The sequence below is a fragment of the Equus caballus genome, chromosome 4 (assembly GCF_041296265.1).
Source record: "Equus caballus isolate H_3958 breed thoroughbred chromosome 4, TB-T2T, whole genome shotgun sequence".
NCBI lineage: Eukaryota > Metazoa > Chordata > Mammalia > Perissodactyla > Equidae > Equus > Equus caballus.
In genome coordinates, this window is record NC_091687.1 from 54,636,801 (window position 1) to 54,656,912 (window position 20,112).

Consider the following 20,112-nt stretch of genomic DNA (forward strand, 5'->3'; position numbering starts at 1 on the left):
CTTGGCATATCAAGCAATCTGTTTTACACCTTTACTCATTATTTTTCATTTTTGAAGACTTAAATATAGGAGACATGACAGAACAGGAGTCCTGTTTCATCTCTTGGACCATTAATTATGCCGGAGTGGTTTCAGTATTGATGAGACCCCAAGAGAAATGAATCTTGTCGAGTCTTACTCGGTTTAACAGATTTCATTCTTTATACTTCAAACAAGTCTTCTTAGAAAACCATTAATCACTAAACTATGGATTAAATAGTGACAATAATGGAAATATAACCAACAACAAATTGTTCATGGTTGGCTTCTCCAGGGATTGGACAGCTAATTTATAAAACAAGTTATTTTTGTATAGTAGGACTTTTGTGTCTAAAGTAAAATTGCTTTGGTGAAATGCTCAGCATTATTCTGCAGTCTGAGGCAAACGATGCGTACACACACCTTCATCCTTCTCTCTTGACCCCCTTTACTTGCCACTTTTTGCAAGATTTCAATTGGTCCCGACTCAATGCCAGCATATGCCCTTGTAACAGTTACTGAGTTTGCTAGTATAAAAGGCTATGAAATCTATTTTATCTTGTCAACTCAGGGTCCAGTTTTGAGAGCTCTCAAGCCATATTGTAGGAAACTTGGCAAATAGGTAAAATAAAATTCCAAGGACTCTGTTGCAGGAGAGTGATGGTAGTTTCTCAATTCAAGACAGGCATACACTGGGGAGCAGTCAGAGATGGGGAGAAAGAATTTTGTGACCGGGCGGTAGAGGATTTTGAATGCCAGAATGTGGGGTTTGTGTTTCATCCATACTTCCACATGACCTCCAAGGACCTACCTGTTTGGGATACTACCTGAGCTTATAAAAAATGCCTCTTTAAGATCCTTCCTCAGACTCTTCTTCAGATTCTTAGGGATAGGGCCCTGGAATTTGCATTTTAAATAAGTGCTCCAGATGATTCTTATCCCACTTTAGATTGCTTCAGGTAAAGGGGAGAATTTGATAAAACACCATATTTGTATATATTTTAATGTGTTTTGTTTAAATGATAATATTTTTGTGTAGTATAGAAGAGAAAAGAAAAATATATGATTACTTTATCAAAAACTGACACTGGGGCCAGCCCGGTTGTGCAGCGTTTAAGTTTGCACATTCCGCTTCGGTGGCCTGGGGTTCACTGGTTCGGATCCCCGGTGCGGACATGGCACTGCATGGCAAACCATGCTGTGGTAGGCATCCCACATATAAAGTAGAGGAAGGTGGGCATGGATGTTAGCTCAGAGCCAGCCTTCCTCAGCAAAAAGAGGAGGATTGGCAGCAGTTAGCTCAGGGCTAATCTTCCTCAGAAAAAAAAAGGGAAAACAACTGACATTGGAAATATACCTCTCAAAGGCCCAGGATATCCTGAAAGCAGTGGTATGTCAATAAATGTTTAACAACTAGCTCTCTGAAAATAAACAAACAAACCACATACAAGTCCTGATTTGTAGCATTTGTTGATTTCAAGATACCAAGTTAACGTCATTAAATGTGGAGCTAAGAGATACCCAATTGGTATATTGCATTCATATATATGTGTGTGTGTGTATATATGTATACATACACACATGTGTGTATCCAGTTTTCATAAAGTCAACTATTTATGCTGATGGGAAATTATGTGCATGATAACAGATATTTTACCTTAAATATAACCGCTAATTATTTTCAAAGCATGTTCTCAAAGATTACCTTTGAGTGCTGCAAATATTCTGTGAGATTGCCCTGGTAGGGAAGATAATGTCAGCCTTATTTTATAGATGAGAAAACTGAGAGCTGATAAATTTAGAGAATGTATCCAAGGTCACATGGATATTAAGAGGCAAAGCCTGACTTAGATGTTTCTGGACTACTGTTTAAGTCATTTTCCTTCCCTCTACACTACTACTTAAACTACAGGATTCATCTGAGGGGAGCTATGTGTACAATACTGAGAGAATGACACTACCAATAAGGCAAATGATCATTCTGAAATATTAGTTGAAGTACCTCTATAACCCCATGTTTTCTTGTGTTATAATATGTGACCCATCCCCAAGTCTATACAGGTAAGGCATTCATTCACAGCCAGTCGTTTTATAGCCACATGGAGAGATCAAAACTTTGAGGGAGACAATTCAGAGAATGGAAGAAAACTAATGAGGAGCTAAAGTCACCTAGAAGAGCTCTAAACGTCTGCCACTAGCTCTCAAAGTGTGGTCCTTGACACCAACAGCATCGGCCTCACCTACGAACTTGTTAGGAATGCAAATTTTGGGGCCTCCCATCCCAGACATACTGAATCTGAAACTGTGGGGCTTTGCCAATGATGTATAATCCACAAGCTCTCCAGGTGATTCAGATGCTCGCTGAAATTTGAGAAGAGCCCTAGGTCTCCCCCCTCTCCAAACCGAGAAACCCTAGAGAGGTCGGGGGATCTTAAAGAAGAGAAGACCTGGGTGTCTCATTCCAAGTTGACAGAGTTGAAATCAGAAATAACTGAGTAATCACTAATTTGATTGCATTTACTTGAAGTGGCTCAATTAAGTTGTCTGCTATTAGCTGGAATTGGGGATTTAAGGTAGAAATTCAGTTCAGTGTAAGGGAAATTAAGATAGTTACACTGCATACACACCTGGGTTTGTGGCTTATAAAATTGAATTTTCTATGTACACTTTGGATACTCTTGGAATTCTGTCCTGAATGAACCAAACAGATGAAGTGAACACACAGACCTTGGTACCTCATATAGTGTCAGATGGCAGTTCATACACTTGACTGAATTATGTACTCATTATGTACAGCTGTGGGGTGGGGCTGTAAAGCATCTGAAATAATAAGCTGTGGCAAAATAGGGTCCACGTGACTTCTTGGCCTTTGCATGTGGCTCTGGCCCCTACCCCATGGCTTTGAGTCCCCTGACCTGTTCATTGTGCTTTGTGCTTCTCCTTCAGCTTGGCATATCTCATCATGGTCTTAACTGGGGTGACCAGCTCATCCCAGTTCACCTGAAACTTTCCCAGTTTTAAAATTGAAAGTCCCATGTCCTGGGAACTGCCTACTCCTGGGCAAACTGAGACAGTTGGTCACCCTAATCGTAATCCACTTGATTTAAGATCAAGACTGGGCATTTCCTTTGCTTCTTTTACTGGTACAGGTTGATCCCACATCTCTAACAGTCTGGTAATCCCAGTTTATGCTTCCTTGAGGAACTCCAGGGCAACTGGCTACTGAGAGTTCCTGTAAAAGTCACTTACTTCTTGGATACGTAAGTAATATTTGTAGAAGACATGATTAGTAAATTATTTTTAGCACGGTGTTAAGTATTTCTTACTGGTTGGGAAATATCTAGTCACATGTTACTGACACAGCCAGATTACTAACTACCATTTGTTAAAGCTTGGAAACATCTTGCTGTTGAATTACTTCAATTAAGGAAAATCACTTAGAATGGAATTTAAAATCTTGGCATGGTACTGAGGTATTGATAATTTGGTTGATACCTAAAAGTGGGATTTTAAGAAAATTAATCCTACCACTTGTGGAATAGAATACAGGGGTTCTGAGGTGAAGGGGAGCATAGGGAAAGTCATCTGTTAGTCTAGGATTGAGATGATAAAGGTGCACTAGAGAGTTAGTGATCAGAATAAAAGAAAATAATTATTGAAAGACATTTTGAAGGAAGAATGGGTAAAATACTAACTGGATGACGGAGAGATTGATGATGCCTCTGATGAAAAAATAGGCAAGTCTGAATCTAAATAGTTGAAATGAACTCAATTTTAGGACTGGTAAATGTCAAGAACTCAGATGATTCCAACCAGTTTGAGATTTGAGTTAAGGCCTAGGAGAAAGAAGTGGGCTTCATATGCCCATTTGTGTTCTCTTATCAAAGGTGATGTTGAAACTTGGAGGTGGCATAATATCCTTGCATCAGTGTGGCAAATGATCGTCAAGGGCAGACAGCTGAGTTGAGTAATGTCAATGACCATAAATCTTTTGATTATTCCTCAGTACATTTTGATGCTATGTAATTAACATTTATTCAGGATTTTGTTATGGTTCCTTCCATGTTATTTTACCACTAGAAACTTCAGTGAACCAATTAGAACAGTGAACTTGATTTCACATGGTAATGAAGGTCTTCTTAATTAACTTTTTAGTAATAAAAACATTGTCAGATTCTCAAGGGCTATTTACTGCCACAATGATAAGGAAATTAGGGTTTGAGAATACCAATAATAGTCTAATTTCTTAATTTCTATAACATTTATAATTTGCAAAGCATTTTACCATTTATTATTTGGTTAATCTCTGACCAAAACCCTTTGAGGTAAGTGGTTTAATCCCCATTTAGAGATGAGTAAACTGAGGATCAAAGTGATGGCATTGCCTGCAAAGACATGTGGTGAAATAAATTGAAACCAAGACAGGTCTTTTGGTTCCCTGACCAGTGTGCTTTCTGCAGCACCATAAATGCTACCTTCCATACCCTAACACTAGTGTAGTGGGTGGTTCCTCCAGTTTCTCACTAGCACAATGTAGACTTTAGAAGCTTGCAAAGATGTGCCTTCATTAATCACAGAAAGACAAACCATCTATATATAGAAGTTTTAGATGGAGAAATATATCTAACACTGCTATAAGACTTTGGCATTTTTTGATTCAGTCGTCTTAACTGGGAACCCAAGAATAAAATCAGGCTGATTGAGGGCAGAAGAAGGCTGAGCCAATTAAAGAAAAACCCTGGGAAGCCGGGATTAAGTAGCACAAAGATGCAGATGAGTGAGCTGATGAAATTGCACCCCCAGCTGAAAAGCAGCACACTAGCAGTAAAACCATAGAATGTTCCGCTAACTTTCAGCAGTGGGAATTACATAATCTAATAATTAATTGTCTGTAGCTTCCAGGCCTATTAGAGAGGTGTGGAACAGACTCCAGAGGCACATCACCAGCTTTTGCGATGGTCAGGAACATTGCCTTAGGCACTCAGCTTCATCATGGTAATGCTTACAAGTTATTTTTCCCGTAAGTTTTAACCCTGGGTACAATCCTTCTCCTGCTAATGGGTATTTTAAGCGTCTCTTAAAGATTTTTCACTGACCTTTCACCTATGGTTGGAAATTGCCTAATTTATCACAATACTTCTAAGTGTCACATTTCGTGCTTGGTTTTTTTTCCGTGAAAGACAATGCCCAAAATAAAAGGTAACAGAATATCCCCCTGGCACACTAGAGAAAAACTAAGATCATGTGCAAGCAGAAGGATATATCCTTTTAAAATGATTTAAACTGCCATTAGAAATAGAAGGAACTCCATTTTATCTGGGTTACTTTGAACAGACCTTACTCTCACAAAGGAGGAATATGAATTCTGACTTGGAAAGGAAGTACACAGCATGAAGGGGAGGTTAGAGAGAGGCTGCGAGTGGATGAAGGCTTTCTGTCACCAGGGACTGTAGGTTTCGTTTGATGTACATTAAAGCTGACCAAGGACTTTGTGAAAACTTTGAGCCGCCTTCCTGACCACCTTGGTTTCTTTCCTTCACCCATAGATCAGCGTCATTGACAACCCTGTTCTTTTCAAGTGGTAAAAGAAGTTAAAAATAAAGTTCTATTTTAGATGTACCTTTGATTTTCCTCAAAAACATTTCAGATGATAGGAAAGAAAAATACAGTGATAAATTTTAGCAGAGACCTGGCAGAGTCTTCCTATAGTTTAATCAAAAATGGGCTTAGCTTCAAATATATTAAGTTGCTGCTGGAGAATGAGAGTGCCTTTTGGGAACAGTTAATAGTTCCCAGAATTTTAATTTCCTTTTATCATAATACAGGGTAAAAGTTCCAGGGTAAATAAAGACAAATAACATTTAAAGGAATATTGCACCAAGTGTAAGAGGTGACATATTTAAAAGGAGTAATCCTTGTCCCGCTAGCCTTTCCTCTGAGATATGCTGCATATTTTCTCTGATTAATTTGGACTTCATCCAACACAGCAAATTCCAGTGCTTCTAATGTCAATGTGGTTGGTCTCATCTCCTTAACAATTGTCAGAAGAGATCTTCTGACTTGGAACTTTATGGTGAGGTAGTAGAAAATACTGTTTGGGCTCTAAACACAGGCACTTTGGAATAAATTATTGCAAAAATGTCCAGCTATTTCCCAGGTTTATGACTGCCAATACTATACAATTAAAACTACCATGGTATTTCTCACCATTATTCCTACTTGAGTATTAATGAAAGCCTTAACCCAAAGTGGCTAGTTTAGAATCTTGGGTTTTGGTTGTGATTTGGGGTATTACCTTTAGTTCGGCTAGACTTTCATTGTGTGATAATTTCCTATTCTGTACTGCATTTTCCCCTACTGAGCAAATGCCTTCCTTGTTTTGGAACTTCTTAAAAGACTGCAGTTATTTCTAATTTTTAATTCACCAGTTATTCAAGTTTCTATTTTTACTGTAAAAATATGAAGAATATTTTTTGCTATTCTCTCAACAGCTGGTAGGAGAATTCCCCTGGGAAAAAATATTGCCTGGACTCTTGCAGTAGTCTCCTAACTTAATTTTCTGCTTCTACCCTGCCCTCATATGGTTAATTTCTCACATGGTAGACAGAGTGATCTTACTAAAAGTCATATCATGTTATTCTTCTGGTTATAACTATCCAATGGCTCCTTATCTTATCAGAACAAAATCTAGAGTTCTCACCTTCTTCCGTAGGGTTATGCATCTTGTATACACTTTTCTGATTTTATCTCCAAAACCCTATCCCTTGCTTATTTTACTCCATACGAGCCTCCTTACTGGTCCTTGCATACAGCAAACATAGACCTGCCTCAGGGCCTTTGCATTTGCCTTTCCCTCTCCCCCCAGATATCTACATGGCCTGCTACTCCTCTTTTCTTTCAGGTCCCGGTTTATATGTCATCTTATCATTGAGACTGTCCTTGACCATCTGAAATTCAATAGCACCACTATCCTAGGTGGATACAGGGTCCAGATCATGAAAGCTTTACTCCAGGAATTAGGAGATATCCTTATGAGACTTAGGGCTTCCCAGGCCCTAGAAATAGAGGCAGTTCTGTCTAGGTATTACGATCCAAAGAGATCTTAGCTGGGGTTAAAATGTGGGTAAGTTCAGAGTACAAATCCTTTCTGCTCAAGCTGTACTGTTCATCAGCTCTGTTTCTTTAGGTATTTAGTTTGTTAATTGCTACTCTACGAAACTAAGTGTATACTGAAAATTCAGAGAGCACATCTCTTCTCAAATGAAAATGTGATCTGCTTATGTTCTCTTTGGGACTTCTGGGAAATGCCCCATTATTGCCATAGATGGGTTTATAGCCTTCCCTGGTGTTAAACAGAGAAAAAGTATCTATCTTCTCTTTCCTTTACTCAGAGCTCTTTTTTTTCTATATTATTTCTGCTTCCCCCGATGCTTAGCTGTTTTGGAAGTTGATTACAGCTATTTCTATGGAGGAAACTGTGGTCTTCTCACAGTGATGCCTCTGTGTTTTCCGCTATAGGTAGGGCACAGTGTTACAGTGAGACAAAAGAATAAAGAAAGATAGTTTTTATTAATTGTTTAAAAGGCAATCTCATCATTCAATTAAAAGCCCAAGTCAACAACATTGTAGCATAAATTAGCCAGAAGTTTTCTGGTCACTTGGCTCACCCATGGTTACATATCAAGTTTCAGTATTCCCTAACATTAGTTGCCCAGTTGCCATAGTGGTTATACACCTGACTGGAGGCTTTTGCTGGTTGCAGTGTAAGTTTTAACATGCAATAGCTAATAGAATAATGGGACTTGCTTGTTGGGCCAAGACATGCAATAGCTTTTAAATATATGCCATAAGGAGGTGCTATGATATGGAGGGGAGTAAGGCCTAGTTTGGGTCTATCTGGAGAATGGGATGCTTCTGTTATATAACCAAGTTCTGTTATGTAACACGAACTCAGTTCTGGGATTTTAACAAACCTTTGGGAATAGCATGGATTGAGTTTTAGATTATGGCCTTTGAAGAGCTGACTTCCAACCACTAGGGTGTTCTACCTGTTTCAGATCCTTCTGAATCTTGTGTTTTTCCCCAGTCCGTGAGAAGGGAGCCATTGGGGTATCTGCTTGTCATTCATCAGTACACAGTGCTCTGTCACATTCTCTAACTTAGAATTTCCTAATTACTATTTCCCCCCACCAGCTTGTGGTTCTTTGCAGGGGCTTTCTGAACATACAGCCCAGCTTCTGGTATATGTAGGCATTTGATATATCTTGATGAAGAATTGAAATTGTGTGATTTTACAACTATTATTTTCTTATCATTAATACTTGTACTATATTTGCATGGAAAGAATCTTTTCAGATATTATAAGCCCTAAGTTTCAGAAAGAAGAAGGTGTCTAATTGACTTGTTTTGAGAAAAAATTGACCGGATAGAAAGCTGAGGGATATAAAGTTGAATTTAAACCCTTGAGATGATCTAATTTGATAATGTATCACCATCAATCTGTAATATTTCAATTTTTCTGATGTTCTTTCTCATTTTCTTCTTTAGAGAGGAATTTATAGCATATATTTATATCCTTCTCTATTCTTAAGGATTAGGGCCAGTATTAATTATTTTCTCTTTAATCTGTGTTTCAAGTAACATCAAAGTAAAATTTTACTTACTTTGAGTGCTAACATAGCTTTTTTTTTTTTTTTTGAGGAAAATTAGCCCTGAGCTAACTACTGCCAATCCTCCTCTTTTTGCTGAGGAAGACTGGCCCTGAGCTAACATCCATGCCCATCTTCCTCTACTTTTTGCTGAGGAAGACTGGCCCTGAGCTAACGTCCATGCCCATCTTCCTCTACTTTGTACGTGGGACACCTACCACAGCATGGCTTTTGCCAAGTAGTGCAATGTCCGCACCCGGGATCCAAACCTGCGAACCCAGGGCCACCAAAGTGGAATGTGCGAACTTAACCGCTGTGCCACTGGGCCAGCCCCCTAATCATAGCTTTTTATATTTTTCTTTTCCTGCCTTCTACTTTTTCCCTATATCCTCATTTCAGATGCTTCTCTCACATTTTCTTTAAATGTTTCTGTTTGCTCCCAAGTCTGTACAGTTCAATTTCTATAGATTTCTTGATCTATTATGTACTTTTAGAATGGAAGAGTCTAGTTAGAAAAAATAAACTTCTCTATATCACATTTATTGATAGAGAAGACCTTCATGCTTTATTATTAAGTGAATAAGGGTGCACAAAACAATACATGTTAGGTGATTCAGTTCTTTGGAAAACAAATATTTTGTTTCAGTTGGTTATGTATGAAAAAATGTGGAAGGTTAAATACCAAAAGATTAACTGTGATTATTTGAGAGTGGTTGGAATTTTGGTAACTATAGTTTTATTTCTCTCGTTTTTCGCTATTTCATTTATTCATTCTTTTAATGTATATTTTTATTTTCTAATTTTATATTATTAGGTTAAACACTAAGTGGGAAAGCAGACGTAAAAAGAAAAGTTCTGTGGACATAAGGAAATAAATGTGAATTCTTTGATGACTTGATTTCACTGATAGTGCTATACAATTTTCCTTAACTTTCTTTTCTTTGGTTGTGAGGACTAAAGAACAATGCTTACTTCTTTTAAGATTGGGATGGCATGGATTATGTCTTCGCTGTAGATTATAATGGCCCATTTTTTGTCAGAGTGATCAAGGAAGGAACCCACTCTGGGTGTCGCTCGTAATTCTCCCTGGGCATGGAGAAGGCCCAGTTAAACGGTGACGACTTCCAGCCTCTGGGTAAATCTCGGTAGAATGACAGTGCTTCTTCCAAACTCCGCTCAGGGTGGGGACAGTTCTGTTGCTGGCTGAGGAGTCCCTACTCTGAAGTGTCGTATTGAATCTCTCCTAAATAAGATGACAAAAGCCAGACAGATAAGATTGGGGAAGAAAACATGGACCTAGGCTAAGATCAACCCTCACTGCTACCTACACATTTGTTTTATTTACTTGAATGAAATTTGGAGCTATTTTGAATCCCTCTATAACACAGTGGTATCCATAGAATGCAACCTACTTACAAAATATATTTTATTTTTCCATTTGTGATTACATTAAGCTTCCATGAAAATGGAACGCACCAGTTTCACAGCAGGAGAGGATAGATATAGCAAGATTAGAGAGGCAAGATGTTCGGGATTAGAAGGATGTGTATGGCTGAAAGTGAGGTAATGATAATGATTATGTGATAATAGTACTGTTGTGCTGCTTTATGAGGCAGTAATCCAGCTCCCAGAGCAGATAAACTATGGGGGTGAAGGCTGAGTTTATCCCATGGAGGGGAATAGATTGTTGCTGAATAACCCAGCGTGACAGTAAGGCTTTTTCTGTTTTGAGGGAAGAGCTTAAAAGTAAGTTTTAAAATAAAATGAGTAACTTCCCAAATATGAGCAAAGGAACAGCTGAGCAAGGGTAAAAGAAAAGCAAATTGTGCAGGAGGGTGAGGGGCTAGAAGGGTGGGGGCGAGATTCTTTTTATGCAACAGAAACTGAGTTCTAGTAATAGGAGACAAAATTTCCAGGATCCAAATGAAAGCAAAAACAAAATCCCACTACCATACATACTGGCAGCTGAAATGAAGTGGTATGTTTCTAGAAAAGTATTAAACTACTGCAAAATGTAAACAGATTTCCATTCATCTCATTTTAAGTCACTGCTCATTCATTTCTTGACAAGTTACTGTATAGAAGGGACTGCGTTAGTTACAACTGCAGTTACAGACAAATGGCACATCGGCTTCTATGAGCTTACAGATCAGTATTGCCTAATAAAATGATGAAAGGGCTCAATCTTCAGTTTTTCTTTTGTGATCAAGATTGACCAGAAAGTAAATATCATTTAGTCTTGCTGATTCCTCCTTCTTCATATATATAAATGAGCATCCTAGAACTTGGTTCTAGAAAATGGAGGAGGGATGGGACTGGATCCTCAGTCCATTTTGGTCACTTTTCCTGGGCTCTTCATTTAGGCCTGTGGCGTCAGTTCAAACTGAGTGGCTCCACTGGCAGCTGGTTTTGCTCTGGGACAGCTGGGAAAATTTTGCTTCAGCTCCCAAAGCTATAGTGCTTAGGACTAATTCTTCCTCCCTCACAGGCTGCCAGCAGGCATCCCCTGTGGCATTGTCACCTCAGAAGCTGCGCTATCAAATGGGCTCATGTATCTTACACTCTGCAGGATTGCAATCCCCGTTGTTTCTAAGTATCTGGAAACTATTAGACCCCCCAAGGGACAGGACCACTCCTAGTACTGAGACCTCATCTCCTCTTCCATTTTCAAACAAAACCTCTAGCTCAGGAGTCTCGTGGGCTTTGGCCTTCCGATGATGCAGAGGCCCAGTTAGCATTTGTCTTGGGGGCGCCCACCCAGCTGGAACTTCTTTTCAGACTAATCATTCAAAAAGGCCAACTTGAAAGACCCTGAGGTTACTTTTAAGATTACCTTCTGGGGCATGTGGGGATGAAAAAACATAGCTTTTATTTCTCCTCAGCGAAGCTAAATTTGAGAAAAACAAGACTAACTTAAATTTTCAGGAGGTTATTCTGCCACACTGAATTCTTCTAAAGCCCCTCCTGTACTTGAGAAGAGGCAGCGTCATGCCTGTTTGTTCACCATCGAATTCCTAACATCTAGCAAATTGCCTGGCTTATAGTAGGCCTAAGATATATTTTTTGAATAAATAGTGAATGAATCTGGCGGTTAAATAGTTTCCAGAAATTAGTTAATGTGACTGGTTCAGTCATTGCCCATCTCTGGAAACACTGAAGAGCTTTATTCACAGGTAATTTATGGAGTGCTTGTGTGTCCCAGACACTTCTCTGGGCCCTTGGAATCCATGACTGAGCCCACTAGACAAAGTGCCCTGCCTTCATGGAGCTTTCACCCTAACAAAGGAGGTAATAAACAGCACATATATTCGGTAAGTTATCTATTATGTTAGAAAATGAGTGTTGTGGGAAAAAATTAAAAGATTGAGGGGCCAGCCTGGTGGCATAGTGGTTAAGCTTGCATGCTCTGCTTTGGTGGCCTAGGGTTCACTAGTTCGGATCCTGGGCACGGACCTATGCACCGCTTATCAAGCCATGCTGTGGCAGGTGTCCCACATATAAGCTAAAGGAAGATGGGCACAGTGTTAGCTCAGGCCAGTCTTACTCAGCAAAAAAGAGGATTGGTGACAGACGTTAGCTCAGGGCTAATCTTCCTCAAAAAAAAAAAAAAAAACGGTTACAAGATTGAGCAGGGTAAGCAAGATCCTAGAGTAAGAAGGAGTTTGCAGTATTAAATCGGTGGTCAGAGTTGGCCTCATTGAGAATGTGATATTGAACAATGACTTATGGGTGGAAGAAGTTAGTCAAATGGGATATTTGGGGCAAGAGCGCTCTCTGGGCAGAGGAAACAGCTACAGCAAAGGATAGAAGTGTATTTGTCACTTTTTAAAATTGTGGTAAAGTACACATACATAAAATTCACCATTTTAGTCTTTCTTTAATTATTTACAAAAAATATTTTTGCCAAGGAAGATTAGCGCTGAGCTAACATTTGTGCCAGTCTTCCTCCACTTTATCTGTAGGTCCTTGCCACAGCATGGCTGATGAGTGGTGTAGGTCTGCACCTGGGATCTGAACCCAGGAACCTGAGTCGCTGAAGTGGAGTGTGCCTAACTTAACCACTACGCCATGGGGTCAGCCCTCATTTTAGTCTTTTTAAAGTGTATAATTTAGTGGTATTTAGTACATTCACAGTGTTGTGCAACCATCACTACTATATAGTTCTAGAACATTTTCATTACCTCAAAAGGAGACTCCATACTCATTATGTGGTCACCTTCCCCTCAGCCTCTGACAACCACTGATCTGCTTCCTGTTTCTATAGATGTGCTTGGTATTTTGAGGAAGACCAAGAAGCTAGCTTGGCTGGAGCATTATATGTAGTAGGAGAGAAAGTCAATGAAGTAACAGAGAGCTGAATCCTTTGTCAGCCATTGTTAAGGACTGTGTCTTTTACTCTGAATGAAATGGAGAACTATTCCAGAGTTTTAAATTGAGGGATGAAATGCTCCATGGGAGAGTAGAGTGGGGGGAGTGTGTGTAACAAGGATAGAAGGAAGAAGTGTGACTAAGAGGTAAGAGAAGATGATGGCTCAGACAAGGTTGGCAATAATGGAAGTGCTTAGAAGATTTGAATTCTGGAATATTTTGTAGCTAGGACTAAAAGGACTTACTGATGAACTGGATTTGGGATGTGACAGAAATGTGAAGGCAAGGATTGCTCCAGTGATTCTGATTCTAGTGACTAGGAGGATGAAGTTGCCATCAACTGAGATGGGGAAGCTGCAGCTTGAGCAGGTTGTGGGGAGTAATATCAAAAGCACAGTTTGGGCAGATTGAGTTTAAGATGTCTGTTCATCCAAATGAAAATGTCAGGGAGATTAGATGTGTTTGTCTGGAGTTCTGGAAAGCAGCCTGGAGTGGAGATAAAAATTTGGGCGTTGTTATGTAGAAATGGTGTGTAAAGCCATGAGAATGGGGGAAGTCACCAAGGGGTTAAATGAAGAGAAGAGGCCAAGTGCTGAGCACTGGGGCGTATCCTCCTTAAATGATGAGGGGTACAGAAGGAACCAGAAAAGGAGGAAGAAAGGTAGGAGGCAAATCATGAGTATGTAGTGTTTTGGAAGCCAAGTGAAGAAATAGAAACAAGGAAGAGAGAGTGGTCAACTGAATGAAATGCTGCTGAGTTGACTGACTATTGGATCTAGCAGTTTGTGGGGCAGTTTCAGTGGAGTGATTAGGTTGTAAGTCAGATTGGAATGGGTTTAAAGGAAAATGGGAAAAGAGGAACTGGGAATAGTGAATGAGACAAATATTTGGAGGATTTTCTTGGAAAAAGGGAGAAAAGAATGGGGGCAGTACCCCCTTCTTTAGCTCCTCATTTTCGCTAGAAATCTTATCTTTTGTAGCATAATTATATAGTTAGTTCAAGTGAGTGATAGTTTTCTTTACAAAGTATTGTTTCATTTTCTTGCCTACAGATTCTCAAGACAACTCCTATCATTTAAAAAGGAAGATCAATTTATGAGCAGGAAAGTCAGAAATAAGAAACATGTCTGAGAGATTCTCTTTCTGAATCACTAATAATAAACCTATGTTTTACAAAATAAAATACTTTTAAAAACTATCCAGTAAAGGTTTTGTTCATGTACTTCTTATAGGTTAGTTTATAATTATTTTCACAAAAACTAAGAAAATTTGGGAAATTTAAAAGTCATGGAAAGAATCAGAATAATCTTTCTTCCCAGCCCCTTGGAAAAACAGGATATTATATGCAATGTTTATTTTAAGGCCTTTACAATGCTTTATTTAGGTACATAAAAATGCATTATGTATAACTTAACTAATAAAATTTTGTCTGGGATAATTAAATTTTAAAAATATGTTAGATTAAGAAAGCAATTGCAAATTTACTAATTGAATTTGCTACTTGATGTTTTTAATTTTTTTAAATCACAACTAGGGTTATAAAGTTGCTTAGGTGAAAGAATTTAACTTTTATTACATGTTCCAGTAATCAAGAAGCAAATGAACACTAGACAACCATCGATACTAGTATTACAAGTAAACAGATTCTGTTTTCACTAGTTTTATGACATTAAAAAGTTTTAGAGAAGAGTTTTCTGAAAAGTAGCTACACAATAAAGGGAGGGAACCCTTGCATTCACTGGATGTGGTCTTTTGATGTGAAACTTGGTTGAATTGTTTGCAGTTTTTGAGCTGGCACCTTCCCCAGTATCTTCTGGTGTACTGTTTCATGCCTGTCTTGTTTCTTTACTCACGTAAGTGCCAAACGAATGTTTATAAAGACTAACAGATAGTTTCATGGGTGCTTGAGAACTAATGATTTTCCTGCATTGAGGCATGCTACTCTACTGTTTCATTTGATGATTGTTTTACAACCTAATGTTTCCAAATGAAGGTCAATTTCTTTCCACCACTACATAAGATGAAGGAGGTGGAAATATGAGATACAAGAGAAGTCTTAGAGAATTAATTCTGCAAAAGTCTTCTCACCAGGCTGTGGGAGGGAGAGTTGATTTCATTGAAGATTTATTGAATGCCTACTATGTGCCAAGCATTGTGTTCAATGCTGTGATGCAAAGATGAGAGCTGGATTCATTCATTCAATAATTAATTAATTTATTCAATCAACATTTATCCAGCATCATTTGGATTATTCAAACGAATATACAAAGACAGTCATTCTGCAGCAGTTGAAAATAAAAATGACTTGTTTTTTGCTTTTTAATTAAATAAACTACTATGCTACCTGACATCACTTACATCTCTAGTTTTGAATCTAAGATTCAAATTTCTTGCAGCTGGAATCTTTGGGCTACAGTTGGGAAAAGCTATTACATCTTATCACAAAGCTCATAAGAAAAATCTTTTTTTCTTTTTTTAAAGGTTGGCACCAGAGCTAACAACTATTGCCAATCTTCTTTTTTTTTTATTCTTCTCCCCAAAACTCTCCAGCACATAGTTGTAGACTCTAGTTGTGTTACGTGGGATGCTGCCACAGCATGGCCTGATGAAAGATGCCATGTCCGCGCCCAGGATCTGAACCCGCGAATGCCTGGGCCGCCGAAGTGGAGCTCGTGAACCCAACCACTCGGCCACAAGGCTGGCCCCAGAAAAATCTTAATTTGTTTTTAAAATTCGCATTCTTTATGTTTCCCTATTTCAGGATATATTTTTTAAACCAGGCAAAAATTTAATGAATTTTAAATAGAAAACAAAATACTTTCACAAAATCTTTCTAAAGTATATGTTTTTTAAGTGGGTAGTTTTACAGCTGAGGGGTTATTTCTTAAAGTTCCTTCAAGTGGACAAACCTGTCGGTGTTTGCTGCTGCCTACAACCATCTGCCCTCTTATCCCCAAATTAACTCTTCCTTGTCAATGAATGACATTCCTATTTTTCTGGAGGAAAACACCAATTAAGTAATTGGGTACCTAGTGTATCTAGTATTTCTTTTTAATACCTGTTGATCTTCCTTTTAATGAATATATTATACCCCCTGTGCAGGTAGGCAACTAAGAAGAGAGGTTGTAAATATTTTTAAAATAAGGATTTATTCCATTATAGATATGCCTGCTAATTTTAGGTAAGATTCTGCCCTAGGAGCTGAAGAAATCCAAAGAAAATTAATGTTTTTCCACCTCTGAAGTAAGGAACAATCCAATGGGAAGAAAAGAGGGAAACACACATTATTTAGATGGAATTGCATTAAAAAGCCCCTGCCAATGAGATAAAAAAAAAAAATGGGAGCTGTGGTGGACCATTGAAATAGGAAGGAAAATCATTCCATATTTAGATATGATAGATGTGTGAAGATTGTGAAAATTCTTTTGTCTCTCTGAGTTACCATATTATTGAAGTTGAGTTGGGTCTATGAAAGATAAATTGGAAGGCGCGGAGGAGCAAACAGCATTGGGTTTAGAGGCAACATTAGAAGGAAGTGATTATTTTGCCCCCAACAGAAACTAGTGTTTTAGTAAAGGAGAATACATTTGCTGGATGATCAAGAACATACCTTGCATGTTCTTCTAGTACGGTCTGAATCCTCAGCAAAGGGCAAAGAGGATGCTTCTCATTCAGCAACCCCCCAGCTTTTGTGTTCCTGAAATCTTGAGCTATTGGTGGTTATTAACACTTGAGTTTCCATCATCCCATTTTTCTCACTCATAATTATGGGCTTAATGTGCGCATTCCTCCATAACCTATCACCACCATGAAGGCTAGATAGGTAGACTACTCTGTGTCTTTAGCTCTTAGCTGAGGGCCTGGCACATCTTGAGTGCTCAATAAATACTTTTTAGTGAATGAGTTACCACCTAAATTATCAAAGCCTTTGTTATAATAAGCTCTAGAGTAGAATTTGGAGCAGGTAGAGGGTTGGGAAGTTCTAAGAATGAATTCTTGTGATATTAGTAAAAACAAATGAAAGCACCATTGGCACTTGACCCTTTGGGGCCTTTTCAGGTAGGACTTTATCTGCAATTTAAAAAATGGTGGACAGCTTTTAATGTTGTGTCAAGTCAACGCTGTCACCTCCATGCATAAAATTTCCATTTAATGTATGTACTTTAACTCTCTGGGTGATAACAGGTGAGTGACTTTGTATGTGTGTGAGCTTTCAAATTTAGATATTTCCCAATTCTGCAAACTGTTAAGAAGTTAGCATCAGAAACTTATTTTACTATAGTTGAGGTATGAGTTAAAGGAAGGAAATTATGTGCACCCGTGTATGCTTATGTCCCTTGAGGTGTGCTTTCCAAAAATGATGCATTGCATTTTTATATTCCTCTGTATTTTCACTTCTATCGTTATCACATAAGAAAATATCTACAAATAGTTTTACATGCCAATACTCTGGTCTTGAGAACATTTAGCATTTACCGGCATAGAGCAATATAAAATAAATAAAAGATAGTCTTCTGCCTTCATGAAGTTAACATTTCAATAGGGAAGTTGGACAAAAAATATATATATATATCTGAGGCCACCAACAAGAGAAATATGTAACTACAACCAGTTGTAATGATCCTCGAATCCAGAGGGGCAGCTTGAGTCAGTGTAGTCACTCATTCAGGGAAGGGTCTGGAAAACCATGGATCAACTCTGTGAAAGCTGAGGAGTATGTCAACCTTCTCCTCTTTTCATGGGTGGCAGATAGTATTTGCTGTGTTATTAAAATGTGAACATTATACATATAAATCTTAGACTTTTAATATTTTTATACCTATATAAGAGCAGTTTAATAATATATCCTATATAATGAACCTATCCTATCCTACATATAGGATATATATCCCACATATATATCCTGTATATCCTTAGGTGCATGAAATATAGTCAGGAATAACTTTAAAAATACCAAAATTAAGAATACTATACTATTGCCATGTTTTGAAGGAGCTATATATAATCCACAACTTAGCACTTTGAATTTATTTCTTTGTCTCAAGCCTACTTAACACCAAAGCACATTCATAAAAGCACTTGATTGATTATGAAAGGTAATAATAGCTGGGGAATCTGTACCTGAAATCACATACTTTTGTTTATAAAATGTCAATTTAAATCAAGTTATTTATTCATGTTTAAATTAGGGTAGATGAATATAACTAACAAGCCCCAAATCTTGATGGCTTAGTACAGTAAAGGATTATTTCTCACCATGTCATCATCCAATTTGAGTTAGCGTTGATATTAGCGGGCCAGGTGATGGGAGCCCTTTGCTCTCCCTAGTCATTTAGGAAATCTGGCTGCTTCCATTAAGTGGCTTCGCTGTCAGTCCCAAGTGGATCCTCTGCTTCTGGCCTGTAAACAAGAGAAGAGAGTGTGGAGAACTGCATTGGAGGGTGTTATTTTAGTCCAGACCTGGAGGTGTTAGCCATCACTTCTGCCCGCCTTCCCTTGGCTTTAATTTAATCATATGGTTCCACTTAACTTAAGGGAGCCTGGGAAATGTAGTCCAGCTCTATGCCCTGGAAGAAAAGGGTTTGGAAAGATACAGCATTGTCTCTGCCACAGTGTTTAAACACGGTGCATTAATTAGAAATTTTCTGATCTTTCAATATACTTCAGAAGTTTCCAACTTAACACAAATTCAGTGGATCAATGAACAAGGAATGACCAAAAACATAATAAGAAGGAAAACATATCAAATTAATTAGCCAATTTGGAAGAAGCTATATTTAAAGAAATGGCTATCCAAAGACAATTCAAGCTGAAATGAAAGGTGACTAATTCAGTGCCTCAAATCTTAAAGTAAACCTGATAGTGTGAGGAGTTAGACATCTGGGTATCACCATTAAGTAGCCGTGCATCCTTAAGCCATTCACTTAAACTTCTCTAAGACTTGATTGCGTCTTCTGAAAAATGGAGATAATACTGATATTTGTTTTCATCCTTGCTTTGAAGCAAACAAAATCCAATATATGAGGGGGTTTATAAAATATTAATTGCTAAACAAGTTTTATTTCAGACTAGTTGCATTAAGGAAAAATTACCCCCAAAACGGCTCCTGTCATTCACCTATGACTCATGAATTTTCAGTTGGCATAGAGTAGCAGAGGAAAGTCTTTGAAATATTGTAAAATCAAGGTTTATCTGAGGCAACCTTTGCTGCTTGTAAGAAGTGTGTGGCTGAGTAATAGTTCAAAAATAGCAAGTTATTTTGAGGAAGAACGTATGTTCTTTAACAAATAAAAAAAGTGTTCTGACGAATCATTTTATAGCATATTTAATCACACATTTAAATAATTTGATTCCTGTAGTTTAGAGCATTCTGTACTCTGATATGAATTTTTAAGTGCTTTATTAAGTACAGTAGCACCAAGGCAAGTACTATTATGTGGAGTAGCATTTTATGAGTAGCTGTTATCAACTTCTGTGAAGGAACACTATGCCATGAATAATCAAAACTGGAATGCACAGATTAAACACTTTATATATTTAACATGTGTTTTGCAAAGTTATGAATGTATGCCTACACACACACACTCACAAATGGTAGATGTGATCAAAACAGGCTTGTTTCGTAAGTCACCCTCTCTTTGCTTTATAATGACATGCTGATACATGTTTACCAGGAGTTCATTGATGGATTCGTTCAACAGATATTTGAAGACTAAATTGTAGGGAGTAAAGTAGGTGTTTTCAGGGTATTAAAAAAAGTAACCATAACTTCCTTCAGCGAGCTAACCAGTTAGCAGATATCATATACAGAAAACACAAAATGTAGTCAAAGGCAGTATTTTGGAAGGAGTCAGGAGACAGATTTTAAGTGGTATAAACATGGCAGAGTGAGATTCCTTTCAGGTTGGAGAACAGGGAAAGACAACGAAAGTCATGAAGGAGGAACATTTTCATTGGCTTTTGGAGGTTAGATAGGATTTAGCTGTGTGACAGGCATGAATAGTACTTCAGGCATGGAGCATGGAAGGAGCAAGATGAGGGGATGATAGAAGAGCCATTTGAGATGAATAAAAGAGTC

At 38.1% G+C, this 20,112-nt stretch overlaps 1 protein-coding gene and 1 long non-coding RNA gene across 11 annotated transcripts in view; both read left to right on the top strand.

Annotated features, from left to right (window-relative positions):
* Positions 1-20,112, top strand: part of HDAC9 (histone deacetylase 9) — a 546,893-nt gene that overhangs the window by 135,359 nt on the left and 391,422 nt on the right. The window lies entirely within an intron of this gene.
* LOC111773315 (uncharacterized) lies at positions 9,575-14,232 on the top strand. Its single transcript, XR_002807693.2, has 2 exons — positions 9,575-13,180; positions 14,087-14,232. It is a non-coding gene; the product is annotated as an uncharacterized lncRNA (long non-coding RNA).